Source organism: Arachis hypogaea, chromosome 18 (assembly GCF_003086295.3).
Source record: "Arachis hypogaea cultivar Tifrunner chromosome 18, arahy.Tifrunner.gnm2.J5K5, whole genome shotgun sequence".
NCBI classification, from domain to species: domain Eukaryota; kingdom Viridiplantae; phylum Streptophyta; class Magnoliopsida; order Fabales; family Fabaceae; genus Arachis; species Arachis hypogaea.
Genome location: NC_092053.1, coordinates 46,211,496 through 46,232,707, shown reverse-complemented (window position 1 = coordinate 46,232,707; position 21,212 = coordinate 46,211,496). Strand labels below are relative to the sequence as shown.

General features: G+C 38.8%; 2 non-coding genes across 2 annotated transcripts; both read right to left on the bottom strand.

Annotated features, from left to right (window-relative positions):
- Nucleotides 1–2,043: 2,043 nt before the first annotated feature.
- On the bottom strand, nucleotides 2,044–2,147 carry LOC112773823 (small nucleolar RNA R71). Its single transcript, XR_003188351.1, has one exon. It is a non-coding gene; the product is annotated as a small nucleolar RNA R71 (small nucleolar RNA).
- A 10,694-nt stretch (nucleotides 2,148–12,841) lies between these two features.
- Nucleotides 12,842–12,949, bottom strand: LOC112773635 (small nucleolar RNA R71). Its single transcript, XR_003188175.1, has one exon. It is a non-coding gene; the product is annotated as a small nucleolar RNA R71 (small nucleolar RNA).
- Nucleotides 12,950–21,212: the final 8,263 nt, after the last annotated feature.

The following is a 21,212-nucleotide window of genomic DNA, read 5'->3' as shown; positions in this document are numbered from 1 at the left end:
CTCAGATTAGGTAATTTTATTTTAATTTTAAGCTTTTTCTTTCCTATTTTAGAAAAATACAAAAAAAAATTTATAAAATCATAAAATCAGAAATATTTTTATGTTTCTTGTTTGAGTCTAGAGTCAAGTTTTAAGTTTGGTGTCAATTGCATCTTTTTAATTTTCCAAAAATTATTTTCAAAAATTTCATGCATTGCATTCTTCATGATCTTCAAGTCGTTCTTGGCCAGTCTTCTTGTTTGATCTTCATATTTTCTTGTTTTGTGTCTTTTCTTGTTTTTCATATGCATTCTTGAACTCTTAGTGTCTAAAAATAAAAAATTTTTAAGTTTGGTGTCTTGCATGTTTTCTTTTCTTGAAAATTTTTTAAAAATAAGTTCTTGGTGTTCATCTTGACATTCGAAGTGTTCTTGGTGTTCATCTTAACATTCATAGTGTTCTTGTATGCATTAGTTGTTTTGATACATAATTTTTATGTTTTGTGTCAATTTTATGTTTTTCTCTCACATCATTAAAAATTTAAAAATAAAAAATATCTTTCCCTTTTTCTCTCTAAAAATTTCAAAAATTTGGATTGACTCTTTCAAAAATTTTTGAAATTCAATTGTTTCTTATGAGTCAACTCATATTTTCAACTTGAAAATCTTATCTTTTTCAAAAATCTTTTTCAAAAATTAAATCCTTTTCATTTTCTTTTATGATTTTCAAAAAATTCAAAAATTATTTTCAAAATCTTTTTCTTGTTTTTATTTCATATTTTCGAAATTAATGCTAACAATTAATGTGATTGATTCAAAATTTTTAAGTTTGTTACTTGCCTAGTAAGAAAGGTTCAATCCTTAAACTCTAGAATCATATCTTTTTAGTTTCTTGTTAGTCAAGTAATTAACTTTAATTTTCAAAATCAAATCTTTTTAAATCTTTTTCAAATCTTTTTCAAAATAAGTTTCAATCACATCTTTTTCAAAATCAATTTCAAAATCTTTTCTAACTTCTTATCTTTTTAAAATTGATTTTCAAATCTTTTTCAATCAATCTTATCTTTTTGTTTCAATCATATCTTTTTCAATTTCAATCATATCTTTTTCAAAAACAAATTTCAAATCTCTTTTAATCAATCATATCTTTTTGTTTCAATCATATCTTTTTCAAAACTGCCCAACTAACTCTCTACCTTTAATTTTCGAAAATTCCTTCCCTCTTTTTCAAAATTTCGTTTTAATTAACTAATTGTTTTAATTTTAATTTAATTTAATTTCAATTTTAATTTTTGAATTTTAAATTTAGATTTAAAATATTTTTATTTTATTTTGTTAAATTTTCGAATTCTTCTCTCATCTCTAATCTCCTTCTATTTATTTATTCATCCATTAACACTTCTATCCTCACCCTTGTGTTTGGATTCTAATCTTTTCCTTCTTCTATTCTTACTTTCTTCTACTCACATAAAAGAATCTCTATACTGTGACATAGAGGATTCCATATTTTCTTTTCTGCTTTTTTCTTCTTTTTCATATGAGCAGGAACAAGGATAAGAACATTCTTGTTGAAGCTGATCCTGAACCTGAAAGGACTCTGAAGAGGAAGCTAAGGGAAACTAAAGCACAACTCTCTCGAGAAAATCTAACAGAAATTTTCGAAAAAGGAGACATGGCCGAAAATAATAACAATGCAAGGAGGATGCTTGGTGACTTTACTGCACCTAATTCCAATTTACATGGAAGAAGCATCTCAATCCCTGCCATTGGAGCAAACAATTTTGAGCTTAAACCTCAATCGGTTTCTCTGATGCAACGGAACTGCAAGTTTTATGGACTTCCATCTGAAGATCCTTTTCAGTTCTTGACTGAATTCTTGCAGATCTGTGATACTGTTAAGACCAATGGGGTTGATCCCGAAGTCTACATGCTTATGCTTTTCCCGTTTGCTGTAAGAGACAGAGCTAGAGTATGGTTGGACTCTCAACCTAAAGATAGCCTGAACTCTTGGGATAAGCTGGTCACGACTTTCTTAGCCAAGTTCTTTCCTCCTCAAAAGCTTAGTAAGCTTAGAGTGGATGTTCAAACTTTCAGACAGAAAGAAGGTGAATCCCTCTATGAAGCTTGGGAGAGATATAAGCAACTGACCAAAAAGTGTCCTTCTGACATACTTTCAGAATGGACCATTCTGGATATATTCTATGATGGTCTATCTGAACTATCAAAGATGTCATTGGACCATTCTGCAGGTGGATCCATTTACCTAAAGAAAACGCCTGCAGAAGCTCAAGAACTCATTGACATGGTTGCTAATAACCAGTTCATGTACACTTCTGAGAGGAATCCTGTAAGTAACGGGACGCCTCAGAAGAAGGGAGTTCTTGAAATTGATACTTTGAATGCCATATTGGCTCAGAACAAAATATTGACTCAGCAAGTCAATATGATTTCTCAGAGTCTGAATGGAATGCAAGCTGTATCCAACATTACTCAAGAGGCATCTTCTGAAGAAGAAGCTTATGATCCTGAGAACCCTGCAATAGCAGAGGTGAATTACATGGGTGAACCCTATGGAAACACCTATAATCCCTCATAGAGAAATCACCTAAATCTCTCATGGAAGGATCAACAAAAGCCTCAACAAGGGTTTAAAAATGGTGGAAGAAACAGGTTTAGCAATAGCAAGCCTTTTCCATCATCCACTCAGCAAAAGACAGAGAGTTCTGAGCAGACCCCATCTAGCTTGGCAAACATAGTCTTTGATCTATCTAAGGCCACTCTAAGTTTCATGAATGAAATAAGGTCCTCCATTAGAAATTTGGAAGCACAAGTGGGCCAGCTGAGTAAAAGAGTCACTGAAACCCCTCCTAGTACTCTCCCAAGCAATACAGAAGAAAATCTAAAAGGAGAGTGCAGGGCCATTGAATTGATTACCTTGGCCGAACCTACACGGGAGGGAGAGGTCGTGAACCCCAACGAGGAAGACCTCCTGGGACGTCCAGAGATTAATAAGGAGTTTCCCTCTGAGGAACCAAAGGACTCTGAGGCTCATCTGGAGACCATAGAGATTCCATTAAACCACCTTATGCCATTCATGAGCTCTGATGAGTATTCTTCTTCCGAAGAGAATGAAGATGTTACTGAAGAGCAAGTTGCCAAGTACCTTGGTGCAATTATGAAGCTGAATGCCAAATTATTTGGTAATGAGACTTGGGAAGATGAACCTCCCTTGCTCACGAATGAACTGAGTGATCTGGATCAACTGAGATTGCCTCAGAAGAAACAGGATCCTGGAAAGTTCTTAATACCTTGTACCATAGGCACCATGACCTTTGAAAAGGCTCTATGTGACCTTGGGTCAGGGATAAACCTCATGCCACTCTCTGTAATGGAGAAACTGGGAATCTTTGAGGTGCAAACTGCCAGAATCTCATTAGAGATGGCAGACAACTCAAGAAAACAGGCTTATGGACAAGTAGAGGACGTGCTAGTAAAGGTTGAAGGCCTTTACATCCCTGCTGATTTCATAGTCCTGGATACTGGGAAGGATGAGGATGAATCCATCATCCTTGGAAGACCCTTCCTAGCCACAGCAAGAGCTGTGATTGATGTGGACAGAGGAGAATTGATCCTTCAACTGAATGAGGACAATCTTGTGTTTAAAACTCAAGGATCTCCTTCTGTAACCATGGAGAGGAAGCATGAAAAGCTTCTCTCACTACATAGTCAACCAAAGCCCCCAAAGTCAAACTCTAAGTTTGGTGTTGGGAGGCCACAACCAAACTCTAAGTTTGGTGTTGAACCCCCACATTCAAACTCTAAGTTTGGTGTTGGGAGGTTCCAACCTTGCTCTGAACATCTGTGAGGCTCCATGAGAGCTAACTGTCAAGCTATTGGCATTAAAGAAGCGCTCGTTGGGAGGCAACCCAATGTTATTTAATTATTTTTATTTTATTTTCTCTTTGTTATTTCATGTTTTATTAGGTTGATGATCATGTGGAGTCACAAAAACTACTGAAAAATCGAAAACAGAATGAAAAACAGCATTGAAAACAGCACACCCTGGAGGAAGGGCTTACTGGCGTTTAAACGCCAGTAAGGAGCATCTGGCTGACGTTTAACTCCAGAACAGAGCATGAGACTGGCGTTAAATGCCAGAAACAAGCAGCAGTCTGGCATTTAAATGCCAGGATTGCACCCAGAGGAAAGCTGGCGTTAAACGCCAGAAACAAGCATTAGACTGGCATTTAACGCCAGAAATATGCACCACACTGGCGTTCAACGCTAGAAACATGCTATAGACTGGCGCTGAACGCCCAAAACAAGCATGGAAGTGGCGTTTAATGCCAGAAACATGCTGCAGTCTGGCGTTAAATGCCAGGATTGCATATATAGGGCGTTTTATACGTCTAAAAGGTGCAGGGATGAGAAATCCTCAAACACCTCAGGATCTGTGGACCCCACAGGATCCCCACCTACTTTTTATCTCCTCTTCACACCTTCCCATAACTCTCTTCCCCAAATACCCCTCACCAATCAACTCAATCACTCTTCCCCATCACCTCTTCACCAATCACATCCATCCTCTCTTCCCCAAAACCCCACCTACCTTTAAATTCAAAATAATTTCCCTCCCAAACCCAACCCTAAATGGCCGAACCCTAAACCCCTCCCCACTCCTATATAAACCCCTCATTCCCTCTTCATTTTCACACAACAAAACCCTCTCTTCTTCCCCTTGGCCGAAACCATCTCTCTCTCTGTCCTCCATTTTTTTTCTTCTTCTACTTCTTTCTTTCTTCTTTTGCTCGGGGACAAGCAACCATTTTAAGTTTGGTGTGGTAAAAGCATAGCTTTTTGTTTTTCCATAACCACTCATGGCACCTAAGGCCAGAGAAACCTCTAGAAAGAGGAAAGAGAAGGCAATTGCTTCCACCTCTGAGTCATGAGAGATGGAGAGATTCATCTCTAAGGTCCATCAAGACCACTTCTATGAAGTTGTGGCCAAGAAGAAAGTGATCCCTGAGGTTCCTTTCAAACTCAAAAGGAATGAGTATTCGGAGATCCGACTTGAGATTCAAAGAAGAGGTTGGGAAGTTCTCACCAACCCCATTCAATAAGTCGGGATCTTAATGGTTCAGGAGTTCTATGAAAATGCATGGATCACTAGGAACCATGATCAAAGTGTGAACCCGAATCCAAAGAATTGGCTCACCATGGTTCGGGGGAATTACTTAGATTTCAGTCCAAAAAATGTAAGGTTGGCGTTCAACTTGCCAATGATGGAAGAAAACGCACGCCCCTACACTAGAAGAGTCAACTTTGATCAAAGGTTGGACCAAGTCCTCATGGACATATGTGTGGAAGGAGCTCAATGGAAAATTGACTCAAAAGGCAAGCCGGTTCAACTAAGAAGGCTTGACCTCAAACTAGTAGCTAGAGGATGGTTGGAGTTCATTCAACGCTCAATCATTCCTACTAGCAACCGGTCTGAAGTTACTGTAGACCAGGCTATCATGATCCATAGTATCATGATTGGGGAGGAATTGACAAGTCCTCTAATTTGGCAAGGTTAGCCTTTTCTCACCTCATTGCCACCTCTGCAATTCGGCTGGAATTGACATAGAGGGAGACATCCTCATTGAAGAGGATAAGCCCATCACTAAGAAAAAAGATGGAGCAAACAAGAGATCATGGGCCTCAACATGAGCATGAGGAGATTCCTCACCATGAAATCCCTGAGATGCCTCAGGGGATGCACTTTCCTCCACAGAATTATTGGGAGCAAATCAACACTTCCCTAGGAGAATTAAGTTCCAACATGGGACAACTAAGGGTGGAGCATCATGAGCACTCCATCATCCTCCATGAAATTAGAGAAGATCAAAGAGCTATGAGGGAAGAGCAAGAAAGACAAGGAAGAGACATAGAGGAGCTCAAGAGCACCACTGGTTCTTCAAGAAGAGGAAGACGCCACCCTCACTAACGTGGACTCATTCCTTAATCTCCTTGTTTATTTATTTTCCTATTTTTTTTCGATTTTTAAGCTTTATGATTATTTATATTTGTGTCTTATTACATGATCATTAGTGTCTAAGTGTCTATGCCTTAAAGTTATGAATATGAATCCATCACCACTCTTAAATGAAAACTGTTCTAAAAATAAAAGAACAAGAAGTACATGGTTTCGAATTCATCCTTGAAACTAGTTTAATTATTTTGATGTGGTGACAATACTTTTTTTTTTCTGAATGAATGCTTGAACATTGCATATGTCTTTTGAAGTTGATGTTTATGAATGTTAAATATGTTGGCTCTTGAAGAATAAGGAAAAAGGAGAAATGTTATTTGATAATCTGAAAAATCATAAAAATGATTCTTGAAGCAAGAAAAAGCAGTGAATACAAAAGCTTGCAGAAAAAAAAGAGAAAAGAAAGAAAAAAAATAGCGAAAAAAGAAAGAAAAAGAAAAAGCAAGCAGAAAAAGCCAAAAGCTCTTTAAACCAAAAGGCAAGAGCAAAAAGCCAATGGCCTTTAAAACCAAAAGGCAAGGGTAATAAAAAGGATCCAAGGCTTTGAGTATCAGTGGATAGGAGGGCCTAAAGGAATAAAATCCTGGCCTAAGCGGGTAAACCAAGCTGTCCCTAACCATGTGCTTGTGGCGTGAAGGTGTCAAGTAAAAACTTGAGACTGAGCGGTTAAAGTCAAGGTCCAAAGAAAAAATAAGAGTGTGCTTAAGAACTCTGGACACCTCTAATTGGGGACTTTAGCAAAGTTGAGTCACAATCTAAAAAGGTTCACCCAATTATGTGTCTGTGACATTTATGTATCCTGTGGTAATACTGGAAAACAAAGTGCTTAGGGCCACGGCCAAGACTCATAAAGTAGCTGTGTTCAAGAATCAACATACTGAACTAGGAGAATCAATAACACTATCTGAATTCTAAGTTCCTATAGATGCCAATCATTCTGAACCTCAATGGATAAAGCGAGATGCCAAAACTATTCAAGAGATAAAAAGCTACAAGTCCCGCTCATCTGATTGGAGCTAAGTTTCATTGATATTTTAGAATTTATAGTATATTCTCTTCTTTTTATCCTATTTGATTTTTAGTTGCTTGGGGACAAGCAACAATTTAAGTTTGGTGTTGTGATGAGCGGATAATTTATACGCTTTTTGGCATTGTTTTTATATAGTTTTCAGTATGATTTAGTTAGTTTTTAGTATATTTTTATTAGTTTTTAATTAAAATTCACATTTCTAGACTTTACTATGAGTTTGTGTATTTTTCTGTGATTTCAGATATTTTCTGACTGAAATTGAGGGAATTGAGCGAAAATCAGATTCAGAGGTTGAAGAAGGACTGCAGATGCTGTTGGATTCTGACCTCCCTGCACTCAAAGTGGATTTTCTGGTGCTACAGGACTCCAGGATGTCTACTTTCCAACGCAATTGAGAGCGCACCAATTGGGCTTCTGTAGCTCCAGAAAATCCACTTCGAGTGCAGGGAGGTCAGAATCCAACAGCATCTGCAGTCCTTTTTCAGCCTCTGAATCAGATTTTTGCTCAGGTCCCTCAATTTCAGCCAGAAAATACCTGAAATCACAAAAAAACACACAAACTCATAGTAAATTCTAGAAAAGTGATTTTTATTTAAAAACTAATAAAAGCATAATAAAAACTCACTAAAATGTACTAAAAACATACTAAAAACAATGCCAAAAAGCGTATAAATTATCTGCTCATCAGAGGGCTGGCCATTTGGCCATGCCTGAACCTTCATCACTTATGTATTTTGAACGGTAGAGGTTTCTACACACCATAGATTAAGGTGTGGAGCTCTGCTGTTCCTCAAAGATTAATGCAAAGTACTACTGTTTTTCTATTCAATTCAACTTATTCCGCTTCTAAGATATTTATTCGCACTTCAATATGATGGATGTGATGATCGTGACAGTCATCATCATTCTCAACTTATGAACGCGTGCCTGACAAACACTTCCGTTCTACATGCAAACAAGCTAGAATGAATATCTCTTAGATATCTAATACAGGGGACCGAGTCCGAGATATTAGAATCTTCGTGGTATAAGTTAGAACCCATGGATGGCCATTCTTGAGATCCGGAAAGTCTAAACCTTGTCTATGGTGTTTCGAGTAGGATCTGGGAAGGGATGGCTGCGACGAGCTTCAAACTCGCGAGTGCTAGGCGTAGTGACAGACGCAAAAGGATCAATGGATCCTATTCCAGTATGATCGAGAACCGATAGATGATTAGCCATGCAGTGACAGCGCATTGGACCATTTTCACAGAGAGGATGGGATGTAGCCATTGACCACGGTGATGCCTTACATAAAGCTTGCCATGGAAAGGAGTAGGAATGATTGGATGAAGACAGCAGGAAAGCAGAGGTTCAGAGGAACGAAAGGCATCTTTATACGCTTATATGAAATTCTCACCAATGAATTACATAAGTATCTCTATCCTAGTTTATATTTCAATTATGTTTTAATTATCGAATCTCCATAACTATTTGAATCCGCTTGACTGAGATTTACAAGGTGACTGATGAGCGGATAATTTATACGCTTTTTGGCATTGTTTTTAGTATGTTTTTAGTAGGATCTAGTTACTTTTAGGGATGTTTTCATTAGTTTTTATGTTAAATTCACATTTCTGGACTTTACTATGAGTTTGTGTGTTTTTCTGTGATTTTAGGTATTTTCTGGCTGAAATTGAGGGACTTGAGCAGAAATCAGATTCAGAGGTTGAAAAAGGACTGCTGATGCTGTTGGATTCTGACCTCCCTGCACTCAAAGTGGATTTTCTGGAGCTACAGAACTCGAAATGGCGCGCTTCGAATTGAGTTGGAAAGTAGACATCCAGGGCTTTCCAGAAATATATAATAGTCCATACTTTGGCCAAGAATTGACGACGTAAACTGGCGTTCAACGCCAGCCTTCTGCCCAAATCTGGCGTCCAGCGCCAGAAAAGGATCCAAAACCAGAGTTGAACGCCCAAACTGGCACAGAAACTGGCGTTCAACTCCACAAATGGCCTCTGCACGTGTAACACTCAAGCCCAAGCCCAAGCACGCACCAAGTGGGCCCCGGAAGTGGATTTATACATCAATTACTTACTCATGTAAACCCTAGTGACTAGTTTATTATAAATAGGACCTCTTACTATTGTATTAGACATCCTGGATCGTATTTTGGATCCTGTGATCTCGTTTAGGGGGCTGGCCATCTCGGCCATGCCTGGACCTCCACTTGTGTATTTTCAACGGTAGAGTTTCTACACTCCATAGATTAAGGTGTGGAGCTCTGCTGTTCCTCAAAGATTAATGCAAAGTACTACTGTTTTCTATTCAATTCTTCTTATTTCTCTTCTAAGATATCCATTCGCACCCAAGAACGTGATGAAGGTGATGATTATGTGTGACGCTCATCATCCTTCCCCCTTATGAACGCGTGCCTGACAAACACTTCCGTTCTCCATGAATTAAGCTAGAATGAATATCTCTTAGATCTCCTAACCAAAATCTTCGTGGCGTAAGCTAGAATGATGGCGGCATTCAAGAGAATCCGGAAGGTCTAAACCTTGTCTGTGGTATTCCGAGTAGGATTCAATGATTGAATGACTGTGACGAGCTCCGAACTCGCGATTGCAGGGCGTTAGTGACAGACGCAAAAGGATAGTAAATCCTATTCCAGCATGATCGAGAACCGACAGATGAATAGCCGTGCCGTGACAGGGTGCGTGAGCATATTATTCACTGAGAGGATAAGATGAAGCCATTGACAAGGGTGATGCCTCCAGACGATTAGCCGTGCCGTGACAGGGCATTGGATCATTTTCCCGTGAGATGACCGAAAGTAGCCGTTTACAGTGGTGATGTATCACATAAAGCCAGCCATGGAAAGGAGTAAGACTGATTGGATGAAGATAGCAGGAAAGCAGAAGTTCAGAGGAACAAAAAGCATCTCCATTCTCTTATCTGAAATTCCTGCCAATGATTTACATAAGTGCCTCTATCCCTATTTTATTATTCGTTATTCGAAAACCATATCACTGTTTTATATCTGCCTGACTGAGATTTACAAGGTGACCATAGCTTGCTTCATACCAACAATCTCCGTGGGATTCGACCCTTACTCACGTAAGGTATTACTTGGACGACCCAGTGCACTTGCTGGTTAGTTGTATCGAAGTTGTGACAATTATGAATTAAGATCAGAGCACCAAGCTTTGGAGCCATTACCAGGATTTGTTCGAGCCTGGAGATCACAATTTCGTGCACCAAGTTTTTGGCGCCGTTGCCGGGGATTGTTTGAGTTTGGACAACTGACGGTTCATCTTGTTGCTCAGATTAGGTAATTTTCTTTTTATTTTATTTTCAAAAATTTTTCAAAAAATATTTCTAAAATTTTCTCATCTATTTTCGAAAAAAAAAAGAAAAATGTTTTCAAAAATAAATTATTCTATGGCTTCAAAATTTTTAAGAATGAATTCTAGTGTTTCATGAAATATGTTGAATCATATCTGGCTGTAAAGCCATACCCAAACTACTTTGGGATTGGTATTCAACTAATCACTCCAGCCCATGTAATTATATGTTGCATCCTGGCTGGCTGTAAAGCCATGTCTAAATTCATTTGGACTGAGGCTTGCAATTGGTTATCAAGAGCAAGCTAATTGGAGCTAATCCACCTGCTACTATTCCTGATCTACCCGCTGTTGATCCACGATCACCTGCTGAAGCTTGGCTGGCCATAGGCCATGTCTAGTGTTTTGGACTGGAGCTTTCATTGAAAGCTTGGTTGGCTAGTGAGCCATGTCTAATTCCTGGACTGAAGCTTTAGACTAACATGGCAAGATTCCTGGAATTCATATTAAAAATTTTGGAATCCTTATTTTTTCTTCTAATTTTCGAAAAATATAAAATAAAAATCCAAAAAAATTAGAAAATCATAAAAATCAAAAATATTTTCTGTTTCTTGTTTGAGTCTTGAGTCACATTATAAGTTTGGTGTCAATTGCATATGCATCTTGCATTTTTTCGAAAATTCATGCATTCATAGTGTTCTTCATGATCTTCAAGTTGTTCTTGGTAAATCTTGATGATTTTTTTGTTTTGTGTCTTTTATTGTTTTTCATATGCATTTTTCGTTTCTTAGAGTCTAAACATGAAAGATTTCTAAGTTTGGTGTCTTGCATGTTTTCTTTGCATTAAAAATTTTTCAAAAATATGTTCTTGATGTTCATCATGACATTCAAAGTGTTCTTGGTGTTCATCTTGACATTCATAGCATTCTTGCATGCATTCATTGTTTTGATCTAAAAATTTCATGCATTGCATAATTTTCATGTTTTTCATAAAAATTTCAAAAATCAAAAAAATATCTTTCCCTTTTTCTCTCATCAAATTCGAAAATTTGGATTGACTTTTTCAAAATTTTTTAAAATCAAATTGTTTCTCATGAGTCAAATCAAATTTTCAATTTGAAAATCTTATCTTTTTCAAAAATCAAATCTTTTTCAAAATTCTTAGTTATTTTCGAAAATTCCAAAAATATTTTTCAAAAATCTTTTTCTTATTTTTCCATCAAATTTTCGAAAATAACATAGTCAATTAATGTTTTGATTCAAAAATTTGAAGTTTGTTACTTGCTTGTTAAGAAAGATTCAAACTTTAAGTTCTAGAATCATATCTTGTGATTTCTTATGAATCAAGTCATTAATTGTGATTTTAAAAATCAAATCTTTTTCAAAACTAATTTCTATCATATCTTTTCAAAAATATCTTCTTATCTTATCTTTTTCAAAAATATCTTTTCAAAATATCTTTTCTAACTTCCTAACCTCTTATATTTTCAAAAATTTGTTTCAACTAACTAACTAACTTTTTGTTTGTTTCTTAAATTTTTCAAAACCACCTAACTAACTCTCTCTCTCATTTTTCGAAAATATCTCCCCCTTTTTCAAAAATTTCTTTTTAATTAACTAATTATTTTATTTTTATTTTTATTTCAAAAAAATTTTCGAAAAAAAAAATACTAACAATTTTCAAAAACTATTTTCAAAAATCACTAACTCCTTTTCAAAAATAATTTTCGAAAATTATACCTCCCCCATCCTATTCTATTTATTCATTCATATCCTAACATCTCATCTCACATCTCTTCCAATTCTCACAGTTGTGTTTCTTCCTTTACATCACATTCTTTATCTCCCCCTCTTTTCTTCCACTCACAAAGGGATCCCTATACTGTGGTATAGAGGATCTCTATTATTATTATCATTTTTTTGGCCATTCTTCCTTGTCATATGAGCAGGAGCAAGGATAAGAACATTCTTGGAAGCAGATCCAGAACCTGAAAGGACTCTGAAGAGAAAATTAAGAGAAGCTAAAATACAACAATCCAGAGATAACCTTTCAGAAATTTTCGAACAGGCAGAGGAGATGGCAGGCGAAAATAATAATAATGAAAGGAGGATGCTTGGTGACTTTACTGCACCTAATTCCAATTTACATGGAAGAAGCATCTCCATTCCTGCCATTGGAGCAAACAACTTTGAGCTTAAACCTCAGTTAGTTTCTCTGATGCAGCAGAACTGCAAGTTTCATGGACTTCCATCTGAAGATCCTTTTCAGTTCTTAACTGAATTCTTGCAGATATGTGATACTGTTAAGACTAATGGAGTAGATCCTGAAGTCTACAGGCTCATGCTTTTCCCTTTTGCTGTAAGACACAGAGCTAGATTATGGTTGGATTCTCAACCCAAAGACAGCCTGAACTCTTGGGATAAGCTGGTCACGGCTTTCTTAGCCAAGTACTTTCCTCCTCAAAAGCTGAGCAAGCTTAGAGCTGATGTTCAAACCTTCAGACAGAAAGAAGGTGAATCCCTCTATGAAGCTTGGGAAAGATACAAACAGTTGACCAAAAAGTGTCCTTCTGACATGCTTTCAGAATGGACCATCCTGGATATATTCTATGATGGTTTATCTGAGCTATCAAAGATGTCACTGGACACCTCTGCAGGTGGATCCATTCACCTAAAGAAAACGCCTGCAGAAGCTCAAGAACTCATTGACATGGTTGCTAATAACCAGTTCATGTACACTTCTGAAAGGAATCCTGTGAGTAATGGGACGCCTATGAAGAAGGGAGTTCTTGAAGTTGATACTCTGAATGCCATATTGGCTCAGAATAAAATATTGACTCAGCAAGTCAATATGATCTCTCAGAGTCTGCATGGAATGCAAGCTGCATCCAACAGTACTCAAGAGGCTTCTCCTGAAGAAGAAGCTTATGATCCTGAGCACCCTGCAATAGCAGAGGTAAATTACTTAGGTGAACCTTATGGAAACACCTATAACTCAACATGGAGAAATCATCCAAATTTCTCATGGAAGGATCAAAAGCCCCAACAAGGCTCTAATAATGGTGGAAGAAACAGGTTTAGCAATAGCAAACCTTTTCCATCATCAACTCAGCAACAGACAGAGAACTCTGAACAAAATGCTTCTAATTTAGCAAATCTAGTCTCTGATCTATCCAAGGCCACTGTAAGTTTCATGAATGAAACAAGGTCTTCCATTAGAAATTTGGAAGCACAAGTGGGCCAGCTGAGTAAGAGGATCACTGAAATCCCTCCTAGTACTCTCCCAGGTAATACAGAAGAGAACCCAAAAGGAGAGTGCAAGGCCATTGACATAAGTGCCCTGGCCGAACCTGTGAGGAGAGGAGAGGACGTGAATCCCAAGGAGGAAGACCTCCTGGGACGTCCAGTGATCAATAAGGAGCTTCCCTCTGGGGAACCAAAGGACTCTGAGGCTCATCTAGAGACCATAGAGATTCCATTGAACCTCCTTATACCCTTCATGAGCTCTGATGAGTATTCCTCTTCTGAAGAGAATGAGGATGTCACTGAAGAGCAAACTGCCAAGTTTCTTGGTGCAATCATGAAGCTGAATGCCAAATTGTTTGGCATTGATGCTTGAGAAGTTGAACCTCCCTTGTTCATCAATGAACTAAGTGATCTGGATCAACTGACATTGCCTCAGAAGAGACAGGATCCTGGAAAGTTCATAATACCCTGTACCATAGGCACCATGATCTTTAAGGCTCTGTGTGACCTTGGTTCAGGAATAAACCTCATGCCCCTCTCTGTAATAGAGAAACTGGGAATCTATGGGGTGCAAGCTGCTAAAATCTCACTAGAGATGGCAGACAGCTCAAGAAGACAGGCTTATGGACAAGTAGAAGATGTATTAGTAAAGGTTGAGGGCCTTTACATACCTACTGATTTCATAGTCCTGGATACTGGAAAGGAAGAGGATGAATTCATCATCCTAGGAAGACCTTTCCTGGCCACAGCAAGAGCTGTGATTGATGTTGACAGAGGTGAAATAGTCCTTCAATGGAATGAGAACTCCCTTGTATTCGAAACTCAAGGATCTCCCTCTGCAACCATAGAGAGGAAGCTTGAAAAGCTTCTCTCAAAGCAGAGTCAACCAGAGCCTCCACAATCAAACTCTAAGTTTGGTGTTGGGAGGCCACAACCAAAGTCTAAGTTTGGTGTTGAACTCCCATATCCACACTCTAAGTTTGGTGTTGGAGAGTCTCAACAATGCTCTAAACATCTGTGAGGCTCCATAAGAGCCCACTGTCAAGCTATTGACATTAAAGAAGTGCTTGTTGGGAGGCAACCCAATGTTTATCTAACTCTATTATTTTTGTTTTTCATGTTTTCTTAGGTTCATGATCATGTGGAGTCACAAAATAAATATAAAAATTGAAAACGGAATCAAAAACAGCAGAAGAAAAATCACACCCTGGAGGAGCATCTGTCTGGCGTTCAAACGCCAGAACAGAGCATAGTTCTGGCGCTGAACGCCCAGAATGGGAGCATCCTGGCGCTGAACGCCCAGAACAAGCATGGTTCTGGCGTTCAACGCCAGAAATGGCAGCAAAGGGGCGTTGAACGCCCAAAATGGGCACCAACCTGGCGCTGAACGCCCAGAGTTGTGTGCAAGGGCATTTTACATGCCTAAATTGGTGCAGGGATGTAAATGCCTTGACACCTCAGGATCTGTGGACCCCACAGGATCCCCACCTACCTCATCATCTCTCTTCCCATTCATGATCATCCCTTCTGTTTTCCATTTACCACTCACATCCATACAACCACTTCCTTTCAAAATTCAACATCTCTTCCCCACCCAATCCCACCCATATGGCCGAATACACATCTCCCTCCATCTCCTCCATATCTTCTTCTTATTCTTCTATTCTTTCTTCTTTTGCTCGAGGGCGAGCAACATTCTAAGTTTGGTGTGGTAAAAAGCATAGCTTTTTTGTTTTTCTCCATAACCATTGATGGCACCTAAGGCCAGAGAGGCCTCTAGAAAGAGGAAAGGGAAGACAAAAGCTTCCATCAAGGGTCTATAGCTCAGTGGTAGAACATTTGACTGCAAATCAAGAGATCCCTGAGACACCTCAGGGGATACATTTTCTTCCACACAATTATTGGAAGCAACTAAGGGTGGAACATCAAGAGCACTCCATCATCCTTCATGAAATCAAAGAAGATCTAAAAGCAATGAAGGAGGAGCAGCAAAGACAAGGAAGAGACATAGAAGAGCTCAAGGACATCACTAAGGTGGACTCATTCCTTGTTCTTACTTTCTCTGTTTTTTGTTTTCTATGTTATGTGCTTATCTATGTTTGTGTCTTCATTACATGATCATTAGTAGTTAGTAACTTTGTCTTAAAGTTATAAATGTCCTATGAATCCATCACCTCTCTTAAATGAAAAATGTTTTAATTCAAAAGAACAAGAAGTACATGAGTTTCGAATTTATCTTTGAACTTAGTTTAATTGTATTGATGTGGTGGCAATGCTTCTTGTTTTCTGAATGTATGCTTGAACAGTGCATATGTCTTTTGAAGTTGTTGTTTAAGAATGTTAAATATGTTGGCTCTTGAAAGAATGATGACTAGGAGACATGTTATTTGATAATCTGAAAAATCATAAAAATGATTCTTGAAGCAAGAAAAAGCAGCAAAGAACAAAGCTTGCAGAAAAAAAAAAGGGCGAAAAAAAAAAAAAAGCAAGCAGAAAAAGCCAATAACCCTTAAAACCAAAAGGGAAGGGCAAATAAAAAGGATCCCAAGGCTTTGAGCATCAGTGGATAGGAGGGCCTAAAGGAATAAAATCCTGGTCTAAGCGGCTAACCCAAGCTGTCCCTAACCATGTGCTTGTGGCGTGTAGGTGTCAAGTGAAAACTTGAGACTGAGCGGTTAAAGTCAAGGTCCAAAGCAAAAAAAAAAAAAGGGTGTGCTTAAGAACCCTGGACACCTCTAATTGGGGACTTTAGCAAAGCTGAGTCACAATCTGAAAAGGTTCACCCAATTATGTGTCTGTGGCATTTATGTATCCGGTGGTAATACTGGAAAACAAAGTGCTTAGGGCCACGGCCAAGACTCATAAAGAAGCTGTGTTCAAGAATCATCATACTGAACTAAGAGAGTCAATAACACTATTCAAAATCTGAAGTTCCTATAGATGCCAATCATTCTGAACCTCAATGGATAAAGTGAGATGCCAAAACTATTCAAGAGGCAAAAAGCTATAAGTCCCGCTCATATGATTGAAGCTCTGTTTCATTGATAATTTGGAATTTATAGTATATTCTCTCCTTTTTATCCTATTTGATTTTCAGTTGCTTGGGGACAAGCAACAATTTAAGTTTGGTGTTGTGATGAGCGGATAATTTATACGCTTTTTGGCATTGTTTTTAGTATGTTTTTAGTAGGATCTAGTTACTTTTAGGGATGTTTTCATTAGTTTTTATGTTAAATTCACATTTCTGGACTTTACTATGAGTTTGTGTATTTTTCTGTGATTTCAGGTATTTTCTGGCTGAAATTGAGGGACTTGAGCAGAAATCAGATTCAGAGGTTGAAAAAGGACTGCTGATGCTGTTGGATTCTGACCTCCCTGCACTCAAAGTGGATTTTCTGGAGCTACAGAACTCGAAATGGCGCGCTTTTAATTGCGTTGGAAAGTAGACATCCAGGGCTTTCCAGCAATATATAATAGTTCATACTTTGACTAAGAATTGACGACGTAAACTGGCGTTCAACGCCAGCCTTCTGCCCAAATCTGGCGTCTAGCGCCAGAAAAGGATCCAAAACCAGAGTTGAACGCCCAAACTGGCACAGAAACTGGCGTTCAACTCCACAAATGGCCTCTGCACGTGTAACACTCAAGCCCAAGCCCAAGCACGCACCAAGTGGGCCCCGGAAGTGGATTTATACATCAATTACTTACTCATGTAAACCCTAGTGACTAGTTTATTATAAATAGGACCTCTTACTATTGTATTAGACATCCTGGATCGTATTTTGGATCCTGTGATCTCGTTTAGGGGGCTGGCCATCTCGGCCATGCCTGGACCTCCACTTATGTATTTTCAACGGTAGAGTTTCTACACTCCATAGATTAAGGTGTGGAGCTCTGCTGTTCCTCAAAGATTAATGCAAAGTACTACTGTTTTCTATTCAATTCTTCTTATTTCTCTTCTAAGATATCCATTCGCACCCAAGAACGTGATGAAGGTGATGATTATGTGTGACGCTCATCATCCTTCCCCCTTATGAACGCGTGCCTGACAAACACTTCCGTTCTCCATGAATTAAGCTAGAATGAATATCTCTTAGATCTCCTAACCAGAATCTTCGTGGCGTAAGCTAGAATGATGGCGGCATTCAAGAGAATCCGGAAGGTCTAAACCTTGTCTGTGGTATTCCGAGTAGGATTCAATGATTGAATGACTGTGACGAGCTCCGAACTCGCGATTGCAGGGCGTTAGTGACAGACGCAAAAGGATAGTAAATCCTATTCCAGCATGATCGAGAACCGACAGATGAATAGCCGTGCCGTGACAGGGTGCGTGAGCATATTATTCACTGAGAGGATAAGATGAAGCCATTGACAAGGGTGATGCCTCCAGACGATTAGCCGTGCCGTGACAGGGCATTGGATCATTTTCCCGTGAGATGACCGAAAGTAGCCGTTGACAGTGGTGATGTATCACATAAAGCCAGCCATGGAAAGGAGTAAGACTGATTGGATGAAGATAGCAGGAAAGCAGAAGTTCAGAGGAACGAAAAGCATCTCCATTCTCTTATCTGAAATTCCTGCCAATGATTTACATAAGTGCCTCTATCCCTATTTTATTATTCATTATTCGAAAACCATATCACTGTTTTATATCTGCCTGACTGAGATTTACAAGGTGACCATAGCTTGCTTCATACCAACAATCTCCGTGGGATTCGACCCTTACTCACGTAAGGTATTACTTGGACGACCCAGTGCACTTGCTGGTTAGTTGTATCGAAGTTGTGACAATTATGAATTAAGATCAGAGCACCAAGCTTTGGAGCCATTACCAGGATTTGTTCGAGCCTGGAGATCACAATTTCGTGCACCAGTGACCATAGCTTGCTTCAAGCCGACAATCTCCGTGGGATTGACCCTTACTCACGTAAGGTTTATTACTTGGACGACCCAGTGCACTTGCTGGTTAGTTGTACGAAGTTGTGAAATAGAATTAAGAACATGAACGTGCGTATTGAGTTTTTAGCGCCGTTACCAAGGAAGGAATGATCACGATTTCGCACACCATAGGGCCACGCGTTCGCGTGGGTGACGCGGTCGCGTGGGGGCTCTTTTTCAGAATGTCGCGGTCGCGTGGGTGACGCGGTCGCGTGGGCATGCTTGTGCCTAAGGCACACCTCCAGCCACGCTCCTGCGTGACTCTCTGCCACTTTTCTTTTTGGTTTGAAAGCACGTATGATGTGGACGCGTCAGCGACGCTTGCGCGTCGCGTGCATTTTTTTATATGGTTTGCAAATGCAAAATGCAGATGACTATGCAGAAATTATGAATGAACATGAACAAAAATAAAATAAAATAAAACTAAGAAAAAAAAGGAAAGAATATACCATGGTGGGTTGTCTCCCACCTAGCACTTTTAGTTATAGTCCTTAAGTTGGACATTTGGTGAGCTCCTTGTCATGGTGGCTTGTGCTTGAACTCGTCTTGAAACTTCCACCAATGCTTGGACCTCCAATAAGCTCTATCAATACCAAGTGAATTCCTCAAGCTTTGATGGAGTTCTTCACAAGCTTTGAGCTCCCAAATTTGATCCTCATGTATGCCTGGATCCCAAATATTGTTTCTACACCCGTTTTCAAGTGGATCATGGTGATTCTATCCGGGTGGTAAGCAATCCGAATTCTCACTACGGCATCTAAACAGCTTCTTAGACCCATTCAATCGAGTTCTACACCAATACTTGCACTTCAACTTGGAGTGTGCAACCGTATTGAACCTTGCAGAGCAACTCCTACCACTAACCATTTTCCTCTTACTCTTAATGCCACAAAGAGCTCTAAGTTGACCATCTGTCTCAAGTAAACCATATTCAAGTGGGATGAGAAAGCTAAGGGATATGAATTTTACCCACTTGAATGTTGTGAAGAATGATGGTGACTTAGGCGGAGAGGTCTCCAACAACTTTGGCAAGGTGATTTCAAGCTCCACTCCCTTGTGCTCTTCTTTGATAACTTCCACCTCGTTGCAAGCTTCTTCAGTTTTAACCTCGTCCTCTTGGTAGCTTTCCTCCAATTCAATCTCTTCTTTATTGCTCACCAAGGGCATGGGAGGTTGTGCTTCCTCTTCTTTAATCTCCATCTCTTGATCAAGCTCTGCAAAGTCTTCAACCATGATATGTCTTGGAGGTTGTACACCTTCTTCAACATCAACATCAAACATCTTGGAAGGAGGCTCTATGACTGGACTTTCCCATGGAGGTTCAGTATCTCCTAAGTCTGCAACCTCTTCTTCCTCTTCAATAATTGCTGCTTTGTCTAGTTTTAGTATAAAATCGTACTCCTTCTTGATGATTTTCTTTCCATGATAACTCCCTTCAACTACTCCTTCATCTGCAAGGGTCTCTCTTATATCCACATTTTGGCACTCCTCTTGCTCTAAGACAAAATAAGACTCCTCCTTGATGTCTTCCTTCACTAATTCTTCCACCGCTTCTTAGACTTCAAGGGTCTCTACTACCTCCACCTGTAGGGCCTCCTCTAGCTTCTTATGAAGTATGAATTCACGAAGACAATCCCTTTTCTCTTGTTCCTTGTCAATAGCATAGCTGGGATCATCTTGCTCTGATGATAGATGTGGGTGCTCTTCCATGGAGGATGGTGATGGGATGGGAAGATTATTATGTGGTTGAAAAGAAAGCACACTAAAGCTTGAGGGTTGAATATTGGAGGTAGAGGGTTGGTCCATGCGGGATATAAGTGCTTCAAGAGTAGAGGTGAGACTAGTGATAGAGGCAAGTGTGGTATGAAGCTCTGTTTGCCCTTGGTGAATAATACCAATGGTGTTGTCATCCAGTGGAGGTTGGGGTGGATATATATGGGTTAGGGTCATATAGAGGTGGATGGTGTAAAGGGGCTTGTGAATTTGGTGGTTCAAAGGTATGTTGGGGAGGTGGTTCATAAGCATATGGTGGGGCTTGTTGGTAACTACAAGGGGTCCACTATATCTATCATTTGGTATGCACCTCGGAATGGATCTGACCATAGTAAACTGGTGGAGGTGTTTGTCACGAAAGGGTCCACCATAACTATTTCTTGCATGTATTGTAGGATGGTTGTTGGTATAGCGCATTAGAGGGGTTGTTGCAGAGGTTGATCAAATCTTGTGGCTCCTCCCATCTTTGATTCTTCCAACCTTGATGCCTATTTTCATTATAGTTTCCATTCCTTACAACAACATTGGAACCAAACTTAAAGCCAGAGTGGTGAGAATTCATAGTAGCTAAAGAAATAAAAACAAAACTAATAAAAAATTAATGAAAATAAACTCCTAAACTAGAACCAGAAACAATATAGATAAAGAGTTGAAAATTTTAATTTTGAAAGGTTGATTTTTAAATTTTAAATTAAATTTTGAAATTTGAATTTTGAATTTTGGATTTAAATATTGAAATTGAAATTTAATTTTGAAATAAGATATTTTTGAATTTAATGAGAAGGAAAAACAATAAATGACAAAACTTACAATTTTTAGATCAAAAAAAAACAACCAGACACTGAAGTAAGAAAGAACAGGGAATTTTAAAAATTTTCAATAATTAA